The 19,502-nt window shown below is 43.1% G+C and overlaps 1 long non-coding RNA gene across 1 annotated transcript; it reads right to left on the bottom strand.

The window, feature by feature from the left end:
* Positions 1–1,753: 1,753 nt before the first annotated feature.
* LOC122464049 lies at positions 1,754–17,897 on the bottom strand. Its single transcript, XR_006287893.1, has 3 exons — positions 17,759–17,897; positions 3,227–3,233; positions 1,754–1,764 (listed from the first exon to the last, which is right to left on the bottom strand). It is a non-coding gene; the product is annotated as an uncharacterized LOC122464049 (long non-coding RNA).
* Positions 17,898–19,502: the final 1,605 nt, after the last annotated feature.

The raw sequence follows: 19,502 nt of genomic DNA on the forward strand, positions 1-19,502 counted from the left end.
TTGGTTGATAAAAGTGAAAAAATAAAGCAATATGCAAAGGAAGTATCTAAATCTACCCAGCTGGGAAAGATAAGTATCTTGTTGCATAATGGTCAAATATTAAAATTAGGAAAAGAAGGGGAAGAATTGACAGTCCACCATTGGCATGATGTCTTTAAGGGATGGTGTCCCAGTGCCACCGCCCTCCTGAATGTAGCATTATATCCTATTTTTATATTGTTCATGTTAATGATTCTATTAATTTTTGTCATGCTGTGTTTGTACTGTCAAATAAGAAAACGGCAAGGAGTTTTGGAACAGGAAATATATATAAAGCTGAGCTGCTTCCAAAATTATAAAAGTGATACAGCCTGACAGAGCCAGAAGAGTACCCAGAAGTCACCTACTACAGGGCAGGCCCAACAAAGAAAGTAACAGAACACCACTAGCCATCACCTTCAGCCCCTAACTAAAACCCCTCCAGCGCATCATCGAGGATCTACAAACCTATCCTGAAGGACTATCCCTCACTCTCACAGATCTTGGGAGACAGGCCAGGCCTTGCTTACAGACAGCCCCCCAACCTGAAGCAAATACTCACCAGCAATTACACACTACACAACAAAAACACTAACCCAGGAACCTATCCTTGCAACAAAGCCCATTGCCAACTCTGTCCACATCTCTATTCAGGGGACACCATCATAGGACCTAACCACATCAGCCACACTATCAGAGGCTCGTTCACCTGCACATCTACCAAGGTGATATATGCTATCATGTGTCAGCAGTGCCCCTCTGCCATGTACATTGGCCAAACCAGACAGTCTCTACGTAAAAGAAATAAATCAGACGTCAAGAATTATAACATTCAAAAACCAGTTGGAGAAAACTGCAATCTCCCTGGTAACTCCATTACAGACCTAAAAGTGGCAATATTACAACAAAAAAACTTCAAAAACAGACTCCAATGAGAGACTGCTGAATTGGAATTAATTTGCAAACTGGACACCATTAAATTAGACTTGAATAAAGACTGGGAGTGGATGAGTCATTACACAAAGTAAAACTATTTCCCCATGCTTATTTCCCCCTCCCCCCCGCTACTGTTATTCATACCTTCTTGTCAACTGTTGGAAATGGGCCATCCTGATTATCACTACAAAAGGTTTTCTTCTCCTGCTGATAATAGCTCACCTTCATTGATCACTCTCATTATAGTGTGTATGGCAACACCCATTGTTTCATGTTCTCTGTGCATATATATATGTCTTCCTACTGTATTTTCCACTGCATGCATCCGTTGAAGTGGGTTTTAGCCCACAAAAGCTTATGCTCAAATAAATGTGTTAGTCCTAAGGTTCCACAAGTACTCCTCGTTCTTTTTACAATAACCAATGTTATTAATCATGTATCAAAAGGGGGACTGTTGTGATGCATATGTTGTAATACATTATAGGATATATGGGCCTAGTATAAATGCTGTATGCTTGACGTGAGTTGCGTGCTGGCAGCAAGGATTTAAGATTATGAGTGGTCAAGAATTGTCTGTGCAAAACAAACTTTGTCATGTCCATTAGAGGAAATGGAATGTCTTTGATTATGGCGGCCTGTCTGGAACTGCTCATCTGGAGTTATGGATGGAAGTCTTAGTAAACAGACAAAGAGCTAATAACGTGATGGACTGATGTATAAAAAAGGTTGTTTGCTATAGCTGAAGTTAGAGTCAAACACTGACCTAGAGTCCTGAAAAAGAAGAGGCGTGTAACGTGGGGCTCCCCACGCCTTGTGATCGGACTGAATTTCGACTGGCCATCGGGATTTCCTTTGGATCTTCAGATTCTGGTGTAGTATGAAAGGAGGGTGAATGTGGAGTGAGTGGGGTTTATATTGTAATCAATAAAATTATTTAGAGTATTATATACCAACACTGTGTCCAGTATCTGCATGCTCCCCCATCCCATAGGGAGGCCTCTATCAGAGCCTAATATTGGGTCATTCCAACTCTCTCTCTAGCCCAATGCCTGCTTCAACAGTAGAGACAGAGAGCAACCAGCCCTAAAACACCCTGTAGCCCAGTGATTAGAGCACTCTTGTGGAGAAGGGATTTGAACTTGAACCTCCCTAACTTCCACATCAGGCAGAGGTAGAGATTGACCCCAGGTCTCCCACAGCCTGGGTGGATACTCTAACCACTGAGCTAAAAGCTATGGAGGGACAACAGCAGCTCCTGCTGCCATTTTGTGTGGGTTTAGAAGTTCTCAGAGCATGCATACTGGATTGGGCCTAAACTGCAGGGTATGTGGGGTACACAGGGGCCGTGCTAGCTATAGGCAAACTAGGCAGGGGTCTAGGGTGGAAGATTCTGCCTAGGGCAGCAGGAACAGCCAGACAAAACCTGAGTGGCACTGCGATCCCATGCTCGAGGTTACAACATCACTCACTCAAATTCAGATGGCCATTCCCATTATGATGGAGGGACAGCTGGGCCAAACCTGAATGAGTGGTGCTGTAACCTAGTGCTCTCCCCCCCAATGCCTACCGTAACTGCCAAACCATCAGAAGGCTTGCTGTGCCCCCCCCACTAAGTCCCTCCCAGGTTGAGAACCTGTGTTCAAGAGCATAGGAGGAAGGCAGCAAATTGTCTTGAGCTGACTCTGAGAAACACCTAATCTGCGAATCCCAGTAGGGCTTAGGCACCAAGCTGTTGGGCAGTGTCAATTTAGGCACTTCAGGGGCTTTACTGGCAGAAACTTAGATGCCTAGGGATTTTAAGTGACAGCTAAGAAGTGGTTTTGTGATGCCAATGACACCTAAATGTTGGACTTAGGTGCCTGAAGTGGTAGTTAGGTGCCTAAATCCCTTTATGAATCTAGCCCTCGTCTCTTCCTCCAGCTCACCAATAGCCAGCACAAAGAGCTCTTTGTCTCTAGAGCCCTAGCCACAGATTTAGAGGAGCAACATCCAAAAGGAATGTCAGAAACCAAAGAGTGTTGTGTGAAAAGAAATAGACTAGTAGCAATGAGACATTTGAACTCCCCAGACATAAACTAGGACACACTGCAGTAAACGCAAGGATAAAATCAATGAATCAATAACTTTGTGGACTATCGCCTAACACAGTATATAGAAAATAGAACTAGAAAGGGAGAGATTATATTATTTACTTTTGGATAATACATGGGGATACAATTCGAGCTGTAGAAGCAGGTATCCATAATTAGGCCAACTTCGTAATTAAAACCACAGTGAGCCTTGCTACTGTAAATATGATATGGCTAACTTTTAACACAGTGAGTTTTGCAAGACTTGCTGGGTAAATCCAATAAAGTAAATCAATGCAGGCAAAGCGGCCCAGAGGGGAAATCTATATATAATTTATTTTTTATACAAGAGAATTGGGGCACCTCGGTGGAAAGAGAAACATGTCAATTAACCACGATTATCAATGGCTCAGAGGACTACATGGTGCTGGTACAGCATATATCCTTTTTTGTTTTATACATTGCTTCAAAAATAAGCTCTGCACAAAGTATCTTAGAAACTATATTAATTTACGATTGGTTTATTTAGTTTTAGAGGCCATAACAGAGCCTAGAAGAAAAATTAAGCACTCGGCAAACAAGGGGGGCCACACAGCAAGAGACATATCCTCTCAAATACCAATTTGCACCTGTGAACTATTTCAACAAGGCTTTTCGACAACACCAGGTGTGCCGTATAAATTGATTTTTCACAAGCTGGTGTGCCAGTTAATCATTGTTTAGGGTCACGGAAATGCATTGCATTAAATATATCCCCTGGCGTGCCATTTATAAGGATCCCAATTAAGTGGATTCTATTGTATAGCAATCTTCAGACAAGACATCACAAATCATTCTGAGACTCCCATACTAGCATTTGTTTGTTGTGTCTGCTAATAAATACAGTGGGATTTTTAAAATTAGTGTGAATTTCATGTATTTATTTAGATTTAAATAACAAAAAGATTGCCTATACAAGATCTTCAGTCGCTCTGTCATAATTTAATGGTGCAACAAGGTCATAACCCCAGCAGCATTAAGAAACAAACACACAACTGGAACAAATAACTCAATTCAGTGGGCCATCTATAAACAAAAAAAAACCCCTCATTTTCACCCCCCATCATTCTGGGAACGTATCCTCAACCCCCATGAAAAAAACAATTTAAGTAGATGGATTTTGCAGCATGGCTGGAAGGTCTCCAAATTCAAACTATGGGTGAATAAGGCCTGCAAAATATAATAAAATGTCAGGAAAGGAGACTATGGAAGGCTCTCTTTAAAAAAATTAGTAAGGCAAAAAGGAAGCTGGGCAAGGACCCAGTTTATTGTGAGTTTGTTATGCATTGACTGACTGCTGTCTTTCAAGACTGTCTCATCTGTCTTGTGGCTGAAAGGAAAAAAGGCGAACAAGTACTTTGCTTGCAAACTGATGCACACTGACTGTTTAGAAACACTGTATCATGTAGCATCTGAATCCTACAGATTAAAATGAACACCTTAAGAATGAATGTTTCTGAAATGTAATTCCTGCCACCGTGAGAGAAGGGGAGACAACTGACCATTGAAAAAGAGAAACACAACCCTGAAGGAAAACTCTTTCTAGGGCTCGATCCTGTTCCTGATGAAAACAATGACAGATATGTCATTGCTTCAATGGAAGCAGGAGCCGGCAAATCCTCCTGTGGGCATTGAGTGCACTACATACCTCCCAGGAAACACTCAGTACATTACAGAATTGAGCCCCAAATATAAGATGCAGACTGGTAAAAAGACACAAAAAATAAACGTTGGTTATTACATTGGGGAAGGAGGGTAATGGGGACATATGAAAGGGTACACAAAGGTGCCAGGTAAAGATGTTCACAGGGCCAATTTACAGTAGGGTGACCAGATAGCAACTGTGAAAAAATGGGACGGGGGTGGGGGGTAATAGGCACCTATATAAGAAAAAGTCCCAAAAAACAGGACTGTCCCTATAAAAATGGGACATCTGGTCACCCTAATTTACAGCAGCTAGCAAAAATCACACTGTATCTATACCTGTTAATGTCCTCTTTAAAAAAAAAAAGTGTATGCTACATATCTACCAATTTAAATAAATTTACATGGAATACTTTGTGAAATTCTCTCACCCGCAGCTATATGCAATTTTGTTTATGGTTTTTTTTCAGATTGTCCAGACAACCCAAGTCCATTTATCTGAATGTATATTGTTGTTTCACTGTTCTGTAAGGATCTGATCCTTTTTAAAAAGTCCAAAATTCACAATAGAAAACATTGCTAAATGGCCTTAATAAGCAGGTAAACAAGTAAAACCTTCTAGTTAGTCAGCAATTCAAACCTTATATGATACAGAAAAAGTCTATATGATTAGGGACCAAATATGTTTGTATTCAGTAAATTAAATGAGATTTCCCTTTCCACAATATAATTTTGCCTGAATTTCCTCCTATGAATTGTCAAGCATAAACACTACTCTTTGGCTATTAAATCAATAGTTTCCTGTCCACACATCTATGCTTCCATAAATCTACCTTAGACCAACACCAAGATTTTAAAAAGTAACTGGTCATTTTGGGTACCTTCAATTTTGGATACCCAACTTGAAAAAGCTTGATGGGTTTCATGGAGGGGTATTCAGCACATTCGGAAAATCAGGGCACCTTACAGTGTTTGGTCACCCAAAATTTGAGACACCCAGAACCATTAGTCACTTTTGAAAATCATGGTCTGAGACTTTTCAAGCATGGATGCCAAAATGTAGGCTTGTAAATCCATATTTAGACACTTGATAAGTGACCCAAATATCAAAAGTGCTGCTCACACAGTAACTCCTGTTGACTTCAAGACCAAAGAACTCGGTTTTCCCATAGGTACAGCGTGGTCAGTGGAAGAGCAATCATCATCATCTTGGCCAGCTGATGTACCATAATGCTGGCCTGTAAGGACAACTTCTATAGTTGACAGAGAAGCTCATTTTCTCATGGATTTGACTTCTCTGCTGAGACTGCCAGCTGGGGCACTATTAGTACCAGTTGTGGCAGTGACTTAGTAACATTAACACCTGTCGACTGGAAACCAGACTGCAGACTCCTAATTCCTTTCACATAGGACACCGAACAGCTATCAGAAGGTAAACGTTTTCATATCATTTCTGACTTCAATCAGGTATGAATGGTTGACCTACAGATGAAAGGCTCCATATTAAATTAACCTCTGAAATATCCAATTGCCTTACACCTGCATTTCCTTTCACTAAGTAATAATCCTTCACTGTGAGCATTTGCATTTACATTGGGACTTATTTATGATAACCAATGTGTCACAGAAGATTAAGATTTTTCTGTCAGAAGATGTTCGGGTGGGATGATAGCAGAGATTTTTTTTTTCTTGATAGAAATTCTAAAATGTATTAGTAAAAAGGAAACCAGATGTTTAAAGAGAGAAAAGCAAAGAGTTAAAATAAGTCAAAAATGATTGGTGCTGTAATTGCACATGCCTTCCTACTGGAGCGGCAGGAAACTAGACCACTGCTATTTGCTAGTCAACAATTATATAAACAGAAGTAAAGCCCACAGAATTCTTGGCAAGTATCATTACAATAGATTAAATATAAACATAATCCATATCATAAATCATGCAGGAGGAAAAGTGGGGTGGGGAAGGGAATTTATAAAGTATTCTTAACATTTTATGAAGTGCTGTAGGCATCAGACTGCAGAGTCCTCACCACCTAGAGGAATAGGGGGGCAGATTTTTCTCTCAGCTCAGTCTCCTTCAAGCACACTTGCTGAAGAACAAGAGACTAATTAACCCTATAACACTGACATTTAAAAAAAATATATAGTAAATTAAAAGCAAGATGGGAAGGCCAAAATGCAAGTAGTTAGCTGGATTGTTTATAAGGTGCTATTTTTAAAAAATGCTGAACATGTTACCATAGAATCATAGACATGTAGGGCTGGAAGGGACCTTGAGAAGTCATCAAGTCCAGCCCCCTGCAGTATGGCAGGACCAAGTAAACCTAGAACATCCCTGACAGGTATTTGTCCAACGTGTTTTTAAAAGCTTCCAATGATGAGCCCTCCACAACCTACTTTGGAAGCCTATTCTAGAGCTTAACTAACTTTATAGTTAGAAAGTTTTTCCTAATATCTAATCTATATCTCCCTTGCTGTACATTAAGTCCATTAATTCTTGTCCTACCTTCAGTGGACAGGGAGAACAATTGATCACCGTTCTCTTTATAACAGCCCTTAACATATTGGAAGACTTATTGGGTCACCCCTCAATCTTCTTTTCTCAAGACTAAACATGCCCCTTTTTTTCCAACCTTGCCTCATAGGTCAGGTTTTCGAAACCTTTGATCATTTTTGTTGCTCTCCTCTGGACGCTTTACAATTTGTCCACATCTTTCCTAAATTTTGGTGGCCAGAACTGGACACAGTGCTCCAGCTGGGGCCATACAAGTGCCAAGTACAGCAGGATAGTTACTTCCTGTATCTTACATGCAACACTCCTGTTAATACACCCCAGAATCATATTAGCCTTTTTTGCAGCTGCATCACATTGATGACTCATATTCAGTTTGTGGGCCACTATAACTCCCCAATCCTTCTCAGCAGTACTGCCAACCAGCCAGTTATTCCCCATTTTCTAGTTGTAAATGTGATTTTTCCTTCCTAGGTGAAGTACTTTGTACTTGTCTTTATTGAATTTCATCTTGTTGAATTCAGACCAATTCTCCAATTTGTCAAGGTCATTTTGTATTTTAAACCTGTCCTCCAAAGTGCTTGTAATCCCTCCCAGCTTGGTGTCATCTGAAAATTTTATAAGCATACTTTCTATGCCATTATCCAAGTCATTAATGAAAATATTGAATTGTACCAGACCCAGGACTGACCCCTGCAGAACCTCTCACTAGATAGGCCCTCCCAACTGGACAGCAAACCATTGATAACTACTCTTTGGGCATGGTCTTTCAACCAGTTGTGCATTCACCTTATAGTAATTTCATCTAGGCGACTTTTCCCTACTTTGCTTATGAGAATGCGCTAGAGAACTGTGTCAAAAGCCTTACTAAAATCAAGATATATCACACCTATTGCTCCCCCCCATCCTATCAAAGAAGGAAATAAAGTTGGTTTGGCGTGATTTGTTCTTGACAAATCCATGCTGACTAATCCTTATTATTAAGGCTGTAACTCAGTGACATTCCGGGACCTCCGTGACTTCTGCAGCGGCAGGTGCAGCTGGCCCGGGGACCACCTGAGCAGCTTGGGCAGCTCCCAGGTGAGCTGCACCGGCCACTGCTGGAGCAGTCTCAGGCCACTGTGCCCCTCCACCCCCCAGCAGCAGTTGTTCAGGTGTGAGAGGGGGCTCAGGGCTGAGGCAGGGGGTTGGGATGCGGGAGGGCTCTGGGTGGTGCTTACCTCAGGGGGGCTCCCTGGAAGTGATCGGCATGTCCAGCTCCTAGGCAGAGGTGCGGCTAGGCAGCTGTGCGCGCTGCCTCCGCCTGTAGCTACCACCCCCGCAGCTCCTACTGGCCATGGTTCCTGGCCAATGGGCACTGCGGAGTGGGCACTGTGGGCACGGGCAGTGTGCGGAGCCCCCCTGGCCATGCTTCCGCCTAGGGCCGCTGGAACATGCCAACTACTTCCAGGAGCTACACAGAGCCAGGTAGGGAGCCTACTAGCCCCACCAGCCTCCCTCTCCCTGCTCCAGCACCAGCAGGGGTCCCAGGCCACAGGTCACCACCCCCATCCCCAGCAGCAGCAGCAGGGATCCCAGGCTGCCTGCCGCTGCCCACCCCCCAGAACCAGTGGGGGTCCTGGGCCCCCCACCCCCCTTCCAGCGCGCCCAAGTTTTAGTCAGGGGTATATAGTGCAAGTTATGGACAGGTCATGGGCCATGAATTTTCATTTACTGCCCGCGACCTGTCCATGACTTTTACTAAAAATACTCCTGACTAAAACTTATTAGCCTCCAGGTACGTACAAAATTGATTGTTTAAGAATTTGAAACAATATCTGTCCAGCTACTGAAGTTAGCCTGACTGGTCTATAATTCCTTGGGTTCTCCTTTTCCCCCTTTTTAAAGATAGGTACTCTGTTTGCCTTTCTGCAGCCTTCTGGGAACTCTCCCATCCTCCAGGAGTTCTCATAGATAATTGCTAATGGCTCTGAGATTGCTTCAGGCCCTGCTGACTTCAATACATTTAATTTATATAAATATTCTTTAACATTTTCTTTCCCTATTTTGGCTTGTATTCCTTCCCCCTAGTTGTTAACATTAATTGTGTTGAGTATCTTGTCATCATTAACCTTTTAGTGAAGACAGAAGCAAAATAGGCATTAAGAACTTCGGCTTTTTTGATTACATCAATTATTAGCTCTCTTTCTCTGCTAAGTAGAGGGCCTGCACTTTCCTATGTCTTTCTCTTACTCCTAATGCATTTGGAGAACATCTTCTTCTTGCTTTTATGTCCGTTGCCAGGTATAACTCATTTTGTACCTTAGCCTTTCTGATTTTGTCCCTGCATATTTGGGCTGTTCTTTTTTACTCCTCCTTATCAGTTTGACAGTGTTTCCACTTTTTATGGATTCCTTTTTTATTTTCAGGTCATTAAAGAGCTCCTGATGGAGCCATATTGGCCTCTTACTATTCTTCCTACCTTTCCTTGGCATCGGAATAGTTTACAGTTGTGCTTTTAATATTGTTTCCTGTTATATTGTCTCTTGTTATATGCTAGACACTTTTAATAAGGCAATGCAAATAGGAATTCTCACAAAAGACGCTTGCAGGAGATAAAACTGTAAACTATTAGGTTCAGGATTTTACTCCTTGCAGCTAACACATATTCTTTGTTAATTAAAAGCAAATGTTCATGCAAGGAATGTAAATCCTTATACATGAATTCAAGAATACAATTAGAAAAATAACTCAGAGTAAGAAGACTTAGTTGCAGTTTAGTCACAGAGTTCTAAATTAAATTATTTGTAATCCCTTTATTTTGGAATGCTTCAAGAGCTGTCTGGGTATAATAAAATCCTTTGAATTCAAGATACCAGATCCTCAGCCAGGGTAAACTGTTGTAGCATCATTGACTTCAACTGACACTGATTTACGTTAGCTAAAGATTTGGCCTGGTTATTCTAGACATACATGTAGATTCCAACTCAGTTTTAAGAAAGTTTGATTCCCTAAAGCCAAATCAGGACAAAGCACAATCCATGTCATTCCAAGTTCCAGCTTGTTACGAGCTTCCTCAGTTCCCTTAACAGCTGCTATAGTGTCAATCTGCCTGTGTTTAGAATCTCCAATTCTAAAATCCTTCCACAGCCCCAGCCTGGATTAGCATGATTATTAAAAACTGTTTACAGAGTGCTGTAAATTAAAGGCAGCCCTTTATAAACATACACAAGTCACGTTCCTTGCTCTTTTACTCGTTATGAATGCTAAAAAGGGATATTCAGTTGGATGATTCTCACCGGCTATTCACTCCTTCAGTTCTCTTTCAATGGCCTGTTACAATTTTACTTAGTTTCTGCTGCGTTTCTTGTGATACAAACTTTCAAACAGACCAAGAGTTGAAGAACAAGGATAATTTTCGTAAAAAGGACAATTCTGCTTTCTGTACAATGCTAGGGCTGATTATGGTGAGCAAGGAAAACCCTACCTGTGGATAGTAATTTCTAAACCTAATCCACATCATGGATGGAAAAAATACCCAAACAAGCCTGAGGATCTGTCAGTGGGAAGAGTTTGAGTGAAATTATAAACTGGGGGAGACACTCACACCACCAGAATATGGAGCATTTTGACATAGCTTCATGTGTACTATACTCCTTGGTTAAAAGCCTTTTTGTCCTCATAAAACTCACAAAGCCATCCAAAATGAAAGCGAGGCTACGGTGACAATCTGGGAGACATGCCTGTGTATGTGGGATCCTGTCTTCATGTACCATACCTACTGTTACTGGGATTTAGGGCCCTTATATTCCTACTGTGAAGTGCAAATTGTTTTTTGGTGAGGTTTTGTTGCAGCTGTTTTAAGGATAGCTGTCTGTGCAGCACACAACTGAGTCTGAGCCCATTACTACTAAGTGACACCCACACTGCTCCTCATACACACCCTCATTAGACTTTGCTATTATGTCGGCAATGGTAGCAGCAAAGATATAGCCATATGAAGCCCAATCTTACTTCCACTGGAGCTGATGCCAAAAGCCTTCATTTACTTCAAAGGTTGCAGGATTGGAACCAGGATAAAAAAATGGGAAGCACATGGAGTTTATTTTTTATATCTACTGAGTAAACTTGGGCAATTGCTCTGAGTAAAGCCTGGTTCCTTCTTCAGAGTCTGATCTGCTCATTTTAGGGACTAAAATAAGCTTGTACTGTGTTAGCCCTGCAGAGTCAACACAGTGCATAGAGAAAATTAGCTTCTTTCCTCCTTGTGCATCTTCAACAGATTTATTTTCTAAATTCAACTCAGCTAAACTGCTGGAGATCTATTCTGTCTATTTAGGTGATTATATGGTCTCCATTATTGTAGTATCTGAGCACCTAGCAAATAATGTTTTTAGCCTCACAAAGCCCACATCTTCTCCCTGGAAATAGAAAGGTATAGTCTCATCATCCCTGTTGTACGTATGGAGGAAGCTGAGACACAGAAAGGTTAAGCAACTTGCTCACGGACACACAGGAAGTTTCAGGAAGAGGCGGGATTTTCATGCATGTCCCCTAACTTCAAATCCAGCACCTTAATCACAAGGCCATCTTCTTCTGTCTTTTGAAAGCAGTGGATGAAATGTTCAAAGCACCTAAGAGAGTTGCAATGGCTGTTGGGAGTCTAATTCTATTAGGCTCTTTTCAAAATCCCACCCAATCGGGGTTCACACGTGGGTCTAATTTAGCCTTCAGAATCTTTATTGCAAGTGATATTGTGTGAGAAGGAAAGAGCCTCTCTTAACTCTCATATCCCAGGGTGAGTGTGCCGATCTGGCAGCTAGGAAAAAAGCATCATTTTTACTTGTAAACCAGGGGTCGGCAACCTTCGGCACATGGCCCATCAGGGAGCTGCAGCTCCCATTGGTCGGGAACGGCGAACCGCGGCCACTGGGAGCTGCGGGGGGGCCATGCCTGCGGACGGTCAACATAAACAAAATGTCTCACGGCCTGCCAGCGGATTATCCTGATGGGCTGCATGCCGAAGGTTATCGACCCCTGTTGTAAATTAAACAAATTTCATCTGAAATCACTAAGACATAGCAAGCATGGAACCTCACAAGGCCATGTTTACAAAGTCATCTTTCAGAGCACAGCCACACTTTAAGCATTACTTTCAAGTCACAAGACCAACCAAGGAGTCAGGGGTGTTACCGACTGAATTTCAATGTTACAAAACAACAACAAGGTTTCTTAAATCTGAATTTCAATGGGATGAGTGGGCCAGCAGCGAGGCACATCTCCAAACAAATGTATAAAGCTATATCCCTGCTGCTGTAAAAGATATGAGGAAAACTCTTTACTATGTAATAAAAAAAAAAAAAAAAAAAACCCTAGCTGTTGACTGGTAATGATAAATGTTTTGAATGCTTTACTTCGAATAAATTATCTCAACCACCTGATTCCCACAATAAAGTAAAAATTGGATCAGTTTGAAATGTATGCTTGTGGGGGAAGATCAAAATCAGCAAAGTGTGACCACATCTTTAAAAAATGTGTAGGTAGTTCTCATCTTAAAATTATATGGGCTTGCAAAGATTAGATGATGTGCTAGAGTGGTTAGGAGGGGATTGGGAATCCTATCTGCTGTACTTCTTCAACAAGCTCAATTCTCAAGCTGACCTGTTAATAAAGGAAGCCCCTGGACCATGGAGAGAGTTGCTGAGGCATAGCGAGGTGTATTGGCCATGTTCAGCATTAATGCCAATTGTGAATCACCAATTATTCATGACTAGCTGGAAAGGAAAAGGATATTTCTACTGTTAAGTAAGTAGGGGGGTTGTTCATTTGTTGATTGACTCTGCATGACTAATGGACATTTACTTCTTCCCGTTCAATAATCAGCCAAAGATATAAATTGCTCTTCTGAGCTTACTGATATGAAGCAGCAGACATTTTTCTTAGTAAATATCAAGGAGGCACACTTGAGGAAAATAAATTTTTTAATGTAAGAAAAGGATTTCTTACTGATAAGTCAAGTAAGAGAAAGCTCAAGATTCAGAAGAGGGGGAGAGGAAACTGGACCAAACTGAACAAACTTGAGGGCTGTGGTCTCATTTCTGCAGTACCTGTAGCATCCGTAGTTATGTGTATGGGGTATGTGTGATACCAAGTCAAATAATCTGTGTGTGAGCCTGTAATCAGTCCCACTTGCATTTATAAAGGCATTTGGCTTCTCCTGCTTGTGACCGGAGGCAAATGAAACATTATAAACCAAAGCAATTTACAACAGTATATTTCAGTTGTGAACTTTACCCAGGAAACAGAACTCCCCTAAAGAGTATGATCTCTGGGCTACCCAATACTAATAAATCTGCAAGAATCTGGCCATGTACAAAAAAAGGAATTTGCACCAGAGTTTTATGAAGCCTTATATTCAGCTGTAAGCATGTAAGATAGCAGGGAAGCTGTGGGATAAAGATTTGAAATGGAGTGCACAAAACAGGAAAAGCTACAAAACCCTGGTTAATATACATACGATAATAATTAGTAGGCATTGAATCCTTGGGAAGAAAGCAGATACACAAGTATTTTTACTGTAGATAAATGAAGTGTGGCTGCTGCTGAACGTAAACCACAAATGGCAACGTTTTCTTCTAACTCTGAGTCATGCTTGATGATTTTTCAGCACTTTTGGATGAGAATTAAGTAGAGATATAATGGAAATTAATGTTTCACCTAGTCCACTCAATCTCATTTTCATGATGGGATGAAGTAAAGCATCTTTGTTGTCTGAGAGGCAGTGAGAAGATGCAGACCTAATGATTTTTGGCCTTTGACTGTGTGAGAAAGTTGTAGAAAAAAATCACACAGAAAACCAGTTACCACAACTGGTGATCAAAATAATAAAAAATAATAGCCATTCCCCAGTTTTCTCTGCTGCAGGCTAGGAATTTCTTGATCACTGTACTTCTGTGATAAACTGAAATACCACAGAGTATTTCAAGAGTAGACATCTAGCATTTTGAGAGAAAGCAGTCTGAAGCCCATAGTGCCACAAAAATGTACAAAGGAAACACTTCCTGTGGGGACAGGGCTCCAGGTGGAAGTGACAAATATGTCATTTCCGGGACCGCCCACACTGGTCCACGCCCTGCAGCCCACCCGGGCAATTTAAAAGGGCCCAGGGTTCCCAGCCACCGCCACTGGCCCCCAGGCCCTTTTAAATCACCTGGGACCCAGGGCAATTGCCCCCGCTGTTGGTGGGCCTGTGCTGACCTAAATATTTTTGAGACTCTGGACCTAAGAGCCCTGTTTCTCCGACTCTCCCTATCTGATGCCTGACAGATAGGGAAGAGCCTACCGCGAGAACCAAAGGGGATACCACGCATCACCACAAGGTACCCACTCTCTGGATGACCAGTCACCTGTCACCACAGCAGTTACTGTGAGGAACAGCTGCAGGTAGGGGAGTCATCTAGAAATACCCCTGTAAAGTGCACAGAAAGCATGGCAGGCCAAAGATCACTGAAATGGAGGGGAGAAGACTATAGGATTAATTTGGGAGGGCGGGGGTGGGAATGGGAGGAAAAGGATGCATTTAGAGCCTGGGAGTGGGGCAGAAGCAAATGGAACACAAAGCATCACTGACTGAGGCAGAACAATTCTGAGGGAGCCCGTAGTAAAATATCGGCAGCACATCTCTAGTTATGGATGCTCTTGGAACTTATGCGTTTGTTGCAGTTCCCATATCTTGATGTGGACAGGAAGCAGGAGAGAGGAGTTCCTTACTATCTTTTTTGTATATATACTGCAGACTGTTTGTTGAAGGGCTGGTTAACAGAATAGCAAACATCTGTTTACAGTGTAATACCTTTGTAAGCACATATTTGCAACAGAAAAAAAAAAAAACCCTGACACTTCTAAAAACAATAGCTTAACGTGCATAGAATATTCCGGAAGACCATTCAACTTTTCTTTTGGTGCACAATTTTTGCCTGTCAGTGTTAGATTGTTCTTAGGATTGTGTCGTGTGCATTTCAGTGACCCCATTACAATCTTCTTCATGCAAGTTGCCCTAAGAAGCACTTGATAAGCAGCAGCCCTCTATGGCTATGGGGCTAGGCAAACAGAGTGTGCAGTGATCCTATGAAGTCTGTAGGTTTCATTCGACTGCAAACATCTTAGAAACCTACTGAGCATGCTCCAAAATGTTTTTGTAATCATTTATAAAGTATTTTTAGCTCTCCCCATGAGTACTGAGTCTCATGCCAAGTTCCAAACTTCAGACTCTTTTGTAACTATTCAAGAAAAAGTAGGATTCAGAACTTTTTTACCATACAATGGGAAAAGTTTTTTAATCCCCACTCCCCTGTAAATCAAAAGCAATGGAATGTGTTTATATTCGAACTTTACCCAAACACACAAAATCACACTCTTGGACAGAGATCAGCATAGAAAATCGAAGGTGAATGCCTCAGTAACAATTTTGAAAACTTCACTATAGCAATTACTAACAGAGTCCTATAATAACAGCAGTAGTCTTCAGGAACTTCTGGTGTGGGGTGCCTGTGCCAAAAGCACACAGCACAGTATAAAATAGCAGGGGAAAGAGAGCGAGACAATTCGGGCAAAAAACAACAACCCCACGCCCCTTTTCTCCCCAAAAGTGCCATACATTCTTTATGCCTGTGCAGAACAGACAGGACCTCAGATTTTAAAGAGGCCCACACAGAGTAAACTGCATGGAACTCAAACTTCCTTGCAAGGATGAAGGAATGAGCTGACTGTGTTGGGATTTGGAGCATGCTATAAAAACCTATATAGAATAAAACAGAACCTGTGGTTTCAGAGAGCCTAGGGTATTTAAAAACCTGAGGCTTAAATCACTATGCTGTCCCCCTTTGCTTGCTTTAAATACTGCCAGACAAATAAAAAGGTGTACATGTGTGTTAGAATTATAAGACGTTTGGAGCAGAATATATTTCCCCTTCACTTAAATCAGGTAAAGGTTGTCTGCAACCAAGTGGAGTGTAAAGGTTGTCTGCAACCAAGTGGAGTGCAATCTGTACACACACACACACACACACACACACACACACACACACACACACACACACACACCCCCCCCCCTACCTTGAAAGGTCTTTCCCCTTTCTTGCAAGTTGTTTTAATTCACTGTGCACGATCCACTTCTCAGAAAACACTTCATGCTTCTACTTTAAACATCGAAATGGCTATTCAATGTGGGATTGAAAAAAAAAAAAAGAATTTACTGAATTCAACAGCCTCAAAGCTATTGAAATGTTTCACACTGGAAATAAGTTTTTCCATGCAGGACTTCTTGTTCTGTTATATATAGCTAGATTTAAGTCCTTTAGGAAGCCCTACTGGCTTCTCTTTAAGCAATCTTTATTGAAACAATAATTTAAACTGCTTCCAGGTAGGCTTCAGAAATTACACATGACAAAGGTTTCCTTTCAAAATATATCAACTTAGAAGTGCTTTGTTATACCTTTTTATAGCCCCCACACCTACACTTTTTTTAAAACAGAAATCCTGTAAGAAATATTCCTTATTTTATGGCAAGCAGCATATAAATAGAAAAAAAAATGTGTGAGGGGTGCATATTTCTCTGTTGCTAATCCTTTTACTTATTATCAGATGTTTTTGTAATTAAATAAGCCCTCAACTATGTATTGCACAGAACTAAAACTTCTCACTGAACCCCATTATACTAAGATAAAGTCAGCATTCCATTTTCTCATTCCAGCTTTCTCATTCTGTCGATTCCCAAGCAGCTCATGCTGGTTTCTCTCTTTCCTGTTGATAAGGAAAATAAATAAGAAGCTGAAGAAAAACCAAAACCAAAAACAACCAGTGCAGCAGCATTGATTCTGAAACAAAGATGGTGTAAAGGAAAACCCCTGTAAAGAGTTTTTTAAATAAGCATTTAGAGCAAGGGTGGGCAAACTTTTTGGCCCAAGGGCCACATTGGGGTGCAAAACTGTATAGAGGGCTGGGTAGGGAAGGCTGTGCCTCCCCAAACAGCCTAGCCCCCGTTCCCTATGCCCCCTCCCACTTCCCGCCCCCTGACTGCCCCCCTCAGAATCCCTGACCTATCCAATGCCCCCTGCTCCTTGTCCTCTGACCGCCCCCTCCTGGGACCCCACTCCCGATCAACCCCCCCGCTCCCTGTCCCCTGACTGCCCCAACCCCTATCCACACCCCCACCCCCACCCCCACACAGGACCCCCAGGACTCCCATGCCTATTGAACCATCCCCTGCTCCCTGTCCCCTGACTGTCCCCTCCAGAACCTCTGCCCCATCCAACCACCCCCTGCTCCCCGTCCCCTGACTGCCCCGCCCCCTATCCACACCCCCTCCCCCTGACAGCCCCCCTGGGACTCACACGCCTATCCAACACCTCCTGCTCCCTGTTCCTTGACTGCCCCAGGATCCCCTGCCCCTTATCCAACCCCCCGCTCCCCGCCCCTTTCCCATGCAGCTCAGAGAGGCAGGAGCTCGCCGCCCACACTGCCCGGGAGGAGCAGCGGGCCAGAGTGCTGGCGGTGCGGCGCACTGAGGCTGCGGGGGAGGGGGGACAGCAGGGAAGGGCCCGGGGGCTAGCCTCCCGGGCCAGGAGCTCAAGGGCAGGACAGGACGGTCCCACAGTCCGGATGTGGCCGCAGGCCGTAGTTTGCCCACCTCTAATTTAGAGTAATAGAAATGTAGGGCTGGAAGGGGTCTCAAGATGTCATCAAGTCCAGCCCCCTGTGCAGAGGCAGGACCAAGTAAACCTAGACCATCCCTGACAGGTATTTGTCCAACCTTAAAACCCTACAATGATGGGGATTCCACAAACTTCCTTGAAAGCCATTCCAGTTCTTAACTGGGAGGGGGCATGGATCAGCATTCACGTTGCACTCCCCATCACTACCCGGCCCAGGACAGGGAAGCTAATGATCCAGCCAGCAGACCAAATTTAGTGATGAATCCTTGTCATGTGTCACCCGAGGCATGTTGTGCACACACTAAGCCCTGGTCTACACTAGGACTTTAGGTCGAATTTAGCAGCATTAAATCGATGTAAACCTGCACCCGTCCACACGATGAAGCCCTTTATTTCGACTTAAAGGGCTCTTAAAATCGATTTCCTTACTCCACCCCTGACAAGTGGATTAGCGCTTAAATCGGCCTTGCCGGGTCGAATTTGGGGTAACTGTGGACACAATTCGATGGTATTGGCCTCCGGGAGCTATCCCAGAGTGCTCCATTTTGACCGCTCTGGACAGCACTCTCAACTCAGATGCACTGGCCAGGTAGACAGGAAAAGAACCGCGAACTTTTGAATCCCATTTCCTGTTTGGCCAGCGTGGCAAGCTGCAGGTGACCATGCAGAGCTCATCAGCAGAGGTGACCATGATGGAGTCTCAGAATCGCAAAAGAGCTCCAGCATGGACCGAACGGGAGGTACGGGATCTGATCGCTGTATGGGGAGAGGAATCCGTGCTATCAGAACTCCGTTCCAGTTTTCGAAATGCCAAAACCTTTGTCAAAATCTCCCAGGGCATGAAGGACAGAGGCCATAACAAGGACCCGAAGCAGTGCCGCGTGAAACTGAAGGAGCTGAGGCAAGCCTACCAGAAAACCAGAGAGGCGAACGGCCGTTCCGGGTCAGAGCCCCAAACATGCCGCTTCTATGATGAGCTGCATGCCATTTTAGGGGGTTCAGCCACCACTACCCCAGCCGTGTTGTTTGACTCCTTCAATGGAGATGGAGGCAATACGGAAGCAGGTTTTGGGGACGAAGAAGATGATGATGATGATGAGGTTGTAGATAGCTCACAGCAAGCAAGCGGAGAAACCGGTTTTCCCGACAGCCAGGAACTGTTTCTCACCCTGGACCTGGAGCCAGTACCCCCCGAACCCACCCAAGGCTGCCTCCTGGACCCAGCAGGCGGAGAAGGGACCTCCGGTGAGTGTACCTTTTAAAATACTATACATGGTTTAAAAGCAAGCATGTGAAAGGATTACTTTGCCCTGGCATTTGCGGCTCTCCTGGATATACTCCCAAAGCCTTTGCAAAAGGTTTCTGGGGAGGGCAGACTTATTGCGTCCTTCATGGTAGGACACTTTACCACTCCAGGCCAGTAACACGTACTCGGGAATCATTGTACAACAAAGCATTGCAGTGTATGTTTGCTGGCGTTCAAACAACATCCGTTCTTTATCTCTCTGTGTTATCCTCAGGAGAGTGAGATCTAATCCATGGTCACCTGGTTGAAATAGGGTGCTTTTCTTCAGGGGACACTCAGAGGAGCCCA

This window comes from Chelonia mydas, chromosome 1, assembly GCF_015237465.2.
Source record: "Chelonia mydas isolate rCheMyd1 chromosome 1, rCheMyd1.pri.v2, whole genome shotgun sequence".
Classification (NCBI taxonomy): Eukaryota; Metazoa; Chordata; order Testudines; family Cheloniidae; genus Chelonia; species Chelonia mydas.